Raw genomic sequence first — 7,321 nt, forward strand, 5'->3', positions numbered from 1 at the left:
TCAGGTTTTTAATTGTAAACTAACATCTTACCTGTAGTAGATATCTCTTTGAATGATAGTTTTTTCAGTTAATAAGCTTAATTTAATTGATATTGAAGCTGATCTAATTCAATTTTAGTTCTGTTTTGACTAGCTGTTAGCTAGTCAATCCTGTCAGAATTAGGTCATTTATAACAACATCCCCCTCCCCACCCATCCAAAAAAAAAGTCTAAGATTTTCTGATACGTTTGCACGTCTGTTCCACTCTGTTTTGGTGAGAAATAAAATATATACAGTATATATATTTAAAGCTTTCGAAAGTGGGAATTTTAAATAAAGTCCATATGTGGTGTCTCTGTATGAACAAGAAATACAGAGCTGTTCAGAAGGATCACAACCTGTGTTTATATTACTGAACCAAGTGCAACTGAAGCCAGCAGGACTCAGTTTCCGTGTTTTTGGAACCAGAGTCTGCTCACTACGGATTTAAACCCCACCTRCTCACACCTATACAACAACTGTGTGCTTTTATGAGGAAAATAACTGACCACATCTAACTGTATCAGAAACATTTGAACATGGATCAGGTGAAGGAGTTCAAGCATCGGAGCGTTTTGTTCATGAGTGATGGGGCGGGAGGTGGATCGACAGATTGGGRYCTTGTCCTGTGTAATGAGGGCTTTGCTTCTGTCAGTCATGGTAAAGAAAGACTTGAGCTGACAGGTAAAGCTCTCAATGGACAGGTCTGTTTACGTTCGGACCCYCACCTGTGGTCATGAGGTTTGGATCGTGACCTGCGGAACGCCTACCTTAAATGTTTTCTGAGCTTGTCCCACTGTGAAGAGGTCCTGGGGAAGACCCAGAACTTGCTGCAAGGATAATGTATCCTCTCTGGTCTGGAAAGCTTCCACAAGAGGAGCTGGAGAGGGTTGCTGGGAAGAAAAATGTTTGGGTTTCTCTCCTGAACCTGTTGCCTTCACAACCTGACAAAAGGTAAGTCATATGAGATGGAAGAATATTTAAACATATAGTAGCGAGATAAGAACTGCTATAAGCAACAGAAGTTAATAAATAAAGAAAAAAATCAAAAGTTTAATGTGTGCAATGGCCACTCCTTGGCTGGACAATTTTGACKTCTTGAGTCCCAGGCTTCTGCTTTCTATAAACTCAGCAGTGACTGTAGTTTTCTCAATAAGTAACATCAAATGTAAAAAAAAAACTCCTAATGCTGTATGTACAAAGAGATTCTCTAAGCCCTGTATTGCTTTATTTGTTAAATAATGAAAAGTCACAACTATATAACAAATCTTCTTAAATCGTGTTTACGTTTTTGGTTTTGGGGGGCCACCCTAGGATTTTCTGTGGACCACACCATCAAAATATTTCCAGAGGTGTTTATTCAAACATTTACCTACAACAAGTAAGATAGTAATTGTTCATTCCCTTTCCACAGAACCTCACTTTAAAAAGTCCTAAACTATCCTTTTAACCAAAACGCTTTTACATTTTCTCTGTCTTTTGGTGTTCTTTTACTTTAAAAAGTTTTAGTTCTTGTCTTTTGATAAAAGGCAGATTTGATATCCAGGCTGCCCTCACAGCAAACATTAATTAAATTCATTTCGTAATTCTCACTGTCTTTAAAAAACTTGAATAAATGTGCTCAAAACAGATGCGAGTGGTCTTCAGCCCTGRTTTTTTTTGTTCCAAAGAGGTTACTCAAGTACAACATCAGAGATGCCTTCAAGTCCTATCGTCTTACGTAAACGCTGCTCTGCCGCTCATCCACAAATTACACTATAATCCTCTGTTGCCATAGACACGGCTGTCCCAACAGACCTCCCCTGTACTCCAGAGGAGGAGCGACCTCGATTGAAAAATGCCAGTTGCGGTGGAGCAGCACAAAGCCAGGGTCAGGTTTGTGTCCATAAAAGAATAGACTTAGGTCAGCGCTGAGGTGGAGCTGCACTGACTGGACATGGACATGACGGCAGGTCAATGTCCCATAATCCAACCAGACTTTGACCTGTCATCAGACATCAATCAAATGTAAAATATTCTAACCTGTTAAAATAAAACACATCCATGCTTGTAAAAGAGATTTAGGTATGTACAGAGTAATTAATTCCCAATTGGGAAATGAGTTCTCTGTGTTTTTTCCATTGCACATGTCAGCAGTGGGCAGGGCACCTGCGTTTCCCACCCACGTTTCTGTTGTCAGTCTGCAGACTTGGGCTAGTGACCACAGGCTTGCCTTCTCTAACCTCTGCACCACCACTGCCCTTCATGAATGTATGATTTATGACACGACATGCTTTATCATATATGATGCTTTATGTGATACATAATATATGACATAAATCACATGTCATATCATATGATGTGCTATACCATATATATGATGTGACGTTGGATATTCATTGATTGATTGATTTTCAGTTTTTGTCTTTGTTTCTATTACTTCCTTRTTTACAATGACATCATCCAGGTTATGACATAACATGGGACTTGACACTGGGATATGGAGTTTTGTTGTTGTGTTTTTTTAGCCAGGTTAGACATTTCAGAAAGTGGAGTTATCAGTGGTAACTTTGCATGTCTGTAAATAAATATTCATCTCTGAGAAYTGAATCGATCTCCTGGGCATGATTTGTTTGTTCATTTGAACGTGATCTTTCAGCATCATAATATACATATACAGTATATCATATATGATGTGATGTATGCTGTTTGATATATCATGATAAATGACATGATGTATGATTTAAGACATGATGGGATATGTGACCTTACATGTCATATATCATGATATTGTCATGATCTGTGTTTATTTTCCTTGTTTTTTTAGTGTTTTTGTGTCTATCCCCTGCTGTCATTCCTCCAGCCCTGTCCATGCTCACCTGTTTCCTCTTGTGTCTCCTCCAGGTGTTTCTTGTTGTCCTCGATTAGTTTGTCTTTATGTTCTGTGTCCTTTCTTCAGTGTCTGTCCATTCATTGTGCTGCATCCCCTCAGCCTGTGTGGTTGTCTTTCATGTTTCCTCGTGATCCTTTTCCTCCTGAGAAGAGTTTGTAGTAAGTTTTGCTGCCACGACAGCCCTCTTTTTGTTCCTCAAATAAACTTTTTGTTACATTTTGGATTTTTGCCTGCGCCCTGGGTTTTCCCGCCTGCAATCCTCACAGATATATCATATGACATATCAAAGGTGGCACAGTGGCTTAGTTGGTAAAGCTGTTGCCTCTCAGCAAGAAAGGTCGGGGACCTTTCTGGATAAAGTTTGCATGTTATCACCGTGCATGTGTGGGTTCTCTCCTTGTACTCCAAAAACATGACTGTTAGGTTAATTGGTAACTCTAAATTTGAGTGACAGAGTGTCTCATTTGTGTGGTCCTGTGATGGACTTGCGACCTGTCCAGGGTATACCCTGCCTCTTGCACGTTTAAAATCCACGATTTCTGGATATGGGCACCAGTGACCCTGAAAGGAAGAAACAGGTATAGATGATGGATGGATATCAAATGACTTGCTGTATGATGCACATGATGTGTCATGATATGATATATATCATGCTCAATGTCATATGATGTGATGTCATATCTGATATAACTATATGGCATGATGTTATGAGACATATCATATGATGTCACATAGGACTTGATATATGACATATGTATTGCATCATAAATGATATATACATGTATACAATATGACATATGTTAATAAAATAATAGTGTATGACATGATATGATATGCTAAACACATGAGATAGTTCTATTATCTATTATTATAGTTCCATGTATACAATATGACATATGTTAATAAAATAATAGTGTATGATATGATATGATATGCTAAACACATGAGATAGTTCTATTATCTATTATTRTAGTTCCATTATCTACAATGTTACATGATACAATATGATTCAACCCTTAAGACATTTGTTTTAAACTCTCTGTTCTAGCTGTCTTTACAAARGATCCACAAGCCAATAAAAAGTAAGAACTTTAGGGCTTTCTAAAAGTCACCAGAGAAAACAAACAGCTTAAGTATACCTAATATTTTCCAACTACATCAAATATTGGCACTGAGTAGAAATAACTATACAAGGTGTTCTTTGTAGCTGTGGCTACAGAGATATTTGTTTCCTCGTGAATCGCAGACAAASCTGATAGGAAGTGGAAGTGATGAATGTGGTGGAATAATTGGGAGAGTTTGGTTCTGTTTCAGTCTCTCTATCAAACCATTTTGTTTATCCGCTCCTCTTCCAGGTCTCAGGGGGAGCTGGTGCCCATCCCCAGCTGACACTGTATGAGAGGCGAGGTACAGATCGAAGGTCCATCACAAGAACACAACAACCATTCTCTCTCTCACCTAACCTGGAGACTAACTAACCTAATATACATGYTTTGGTCTGTGGAAGAAAACCTGCACAGGAAGAACAAGTGAACTCCACACAGAAAGGCCAGGAGGTGAACCTACGACCTACAAACACTAACCACTGTTCCTCCATGGCACCTCTGTTTAAAACCACAATTAGTGTTTTTATTTGTGGTGATATTGGCATTAGACCATTACGTTTTTGCTCCATAACTGCTTTTCACTATGCAAAACACTAAAATCACATAGTTTTAGACAACTGAACAGCATAGTTTGAGTTAGGTTTAGCTTAATATATAAAGTTTTACACCAGTATTTCTCCTTGTTGGGAAATCTTCCCAAGTATCTTGGGAAGATTTAAGTATTTAAGTATGGCATTGGGAAGTAATCTTCCCAATGCTACGTTTTTGCTTGCTAAAATGGAAAATTGTGTTAGTAAGTTATTACTTAAAAGAGTGTCTAGAAGCAAAGCCCTTAGAAAAGCACTTACTGGACAAGATTCTTTATTTATTAGGTTTGCGATGTCCTCCACAAAACTTCCAACTTATTCCCATGAATTAAAAGTAGAAAAACAGCCTCTCCAAACTCACTCAGAGTCCAAATGTTAAGGCAATCTGTGACTGGCAGTGAGTCGCTGATCACATTTGCCAAGGAGGGGGTGTATCTGAGTAAAAGACCCAAGARCTGTTGACTTATGATCTGGAGAAGAAACTAAAAGGGATACTATGRGCCATCATTTCTTAAGACCAGATACCATTATAAGACCACAAAGAAACTCTTACTCAGAGGAGAAACTGGGAAAAAACACAAAAGAGGAGCAATATGGATTTGTTGAAGGACATGTTGCAAAACAGTGAAGGTGCAAAACAGTTTTTCTTTTTTCTGTAGAAAAGCCAGCAGAAACCTGGACCTTAACAACGTAAAATAAATATTAAAGGTCTAGCATAGAATGCATATCATCCATTACTTTTCATATTAAAGTTTTGGATTAAGATCATCTCATTGAGGAATGAGCGGTTTCAGTCAAACCTTGAAAAATATTGTCATGAGAAATTTCATGTGACATTGCGAGATGTCAGTTCTCAGGGTAGGTCTTAGGARGGATTCTCAACTACCACCACGTCAAATTTTAGACTAAGATTAGTACAGTTTACAGAGTTATAGACATTTTTCGAGTTCGCTAAGTTCGATCAGCTGCAGCGCCCATCGTGGAGTTGGATTTACTCCAGAAGTGAATCAGGTGTAGAGGTGCATCAAATGAGTATTTTTTGAAAATTTAATTAAAATGTGTCTAGTGGTTTGCGAGGTATTTTGCTAACAGACTAAGTGGTTTGACTCCCAACAGGTAAAGTTGAAGTTTTAAACAAGGCTTTTGTGTAAAGAGAGTAGCACTTGYGAATGATTACAAAAGTGTAGCACAATATCTGTAAAACTGATGCGTTTATATTCATAAATGTGTTTTCTAATATCAGCTGTATGTGGCAGCCATCTTGAATTGAGTTGGCTCCAAAAGTAAATCAGTGGTAAAGGTACAACTAATGATTTTTTCCTGAAAGTTTCATTCAAATATGTCCAGTGGTTGATAAGATATTTTGCTAACAGACAGAMARTGTTAAGTCCCAGGTAGACAATGGCAATATTTTAACAAAGACTGTAAGTAGTCTATAGTATTTCTGGTCAAAGTATGCTTTGGAAATCTTCCTCAGCCAGCACCACCACCAGTTTTAGGTCAATGTGTGTAAGACTGACTGAGTTATAGCTATTTATTGTCCATTACTAAAATAAGAACATCTTCTAATGTTTGACATCCTTGCAGATGAGTAACAGGTTCTTCTAAAGTGCTCTTATGTGTTCTTTTCTTTCCCGTCACGTTTTAGTCACTTCTGCCCCTAGGTGAGTATGCCTGCCTCGTTCTGACTCAGAATCTAATCTTTCAACAGAAAAGAAAAAAAAAAAAATCTTGGTGAATTTTTCAGCCGTCAAAGGAGCCTGCAGGGCACGACAGCTGTGTAGTCTACCTTTACTTTGTGAATAATAACACTGTCTCTGCACACAGATGTAGCCCATACAGAAGCTGCTTAGCATATTACAGTAATCGAGTCAGCTGAAACAGGCAGTGGTGCTACAGCTTCGCCTGTGGGTGGCTGCTGAGATGCAAAAATCAAATAGAAAGTAATGGAAATAAAAGGCATATTGGATTAGAGCAGGCAGTGGGGAAGGCGTTTCATGTTGCAATGAGCAAGAATTGGATAAAAATGTTTGTTTCATTTTGCTACTGCTGCTTATGGAAAGTGTTGAGYGATGTTGGGAGGGGTTGAAGCGTTGTAATGGAAGCCAGGCAAAAAATCAGACTATTATCGGTGATTACAGCATGAGAAACAAGTCTCACCAAAATGGCTACCATTCMTAAGTGGCAGACAATATGCATTCCTTCAATGAATCTTTAAATGGTTTGGCRCACCTTTATTTGCCCAAACATTTTCATTTTAACTCTCCAATTGGAGCAATTGGGTCCAAAGATCAGTTGCTTTGGGTATTTCTATGCTCAAAAACAAAATTGATAGAGCATTTGGGGTAATGGTCCCTAATTTTTGGAACATCTCGAGGAGTTTGCACATCCTTTCAGTCGATTCGGCCTGTTTMTTTTCCCTTAAATGGTGCCACATTTGTTAGGAAAATGCGTTTGAGGGTTGGGTATCGGAGTTACACTCATGTAAATCTTCCCTCCCAAAAAAGCTTTTTTCTACTACTGACTTGTTTTGTGTTTCTAGTACCTGTGAGCATGGACCCTGCTACAGTGGTCAGTTGGTGTTTTCTCAAAACAAGCCATAACTTGACTGATCTGAGTAGGGCCCATGCCATAAGACAACTACAAGCTACTGTTCTGCAGTTGCAGCATTATTTGGCGAATTAAAGAGTAACTTACCCCAAAATTAACTTTTTTTAGCTGATAAACTGTCTAGAAT

This window comes from Austrofundulus limnaeus, unplaced genomic scaffold (assembly GCF_001266775.1).
Source record: "Austrofundulus limnaeus strain Quisiro unplaced genomic scaffold, Austrofundulus_limnaeus-1.0 Scaffold238, whole genome shotgun sequence".
Lineage (NCBI taxonomy): Eukaryota > Metazoa > Chordata > Actinopteri > Cyprinodontiformes > Rivulidae > Austrofundulus > Austrofundulus limnaeus.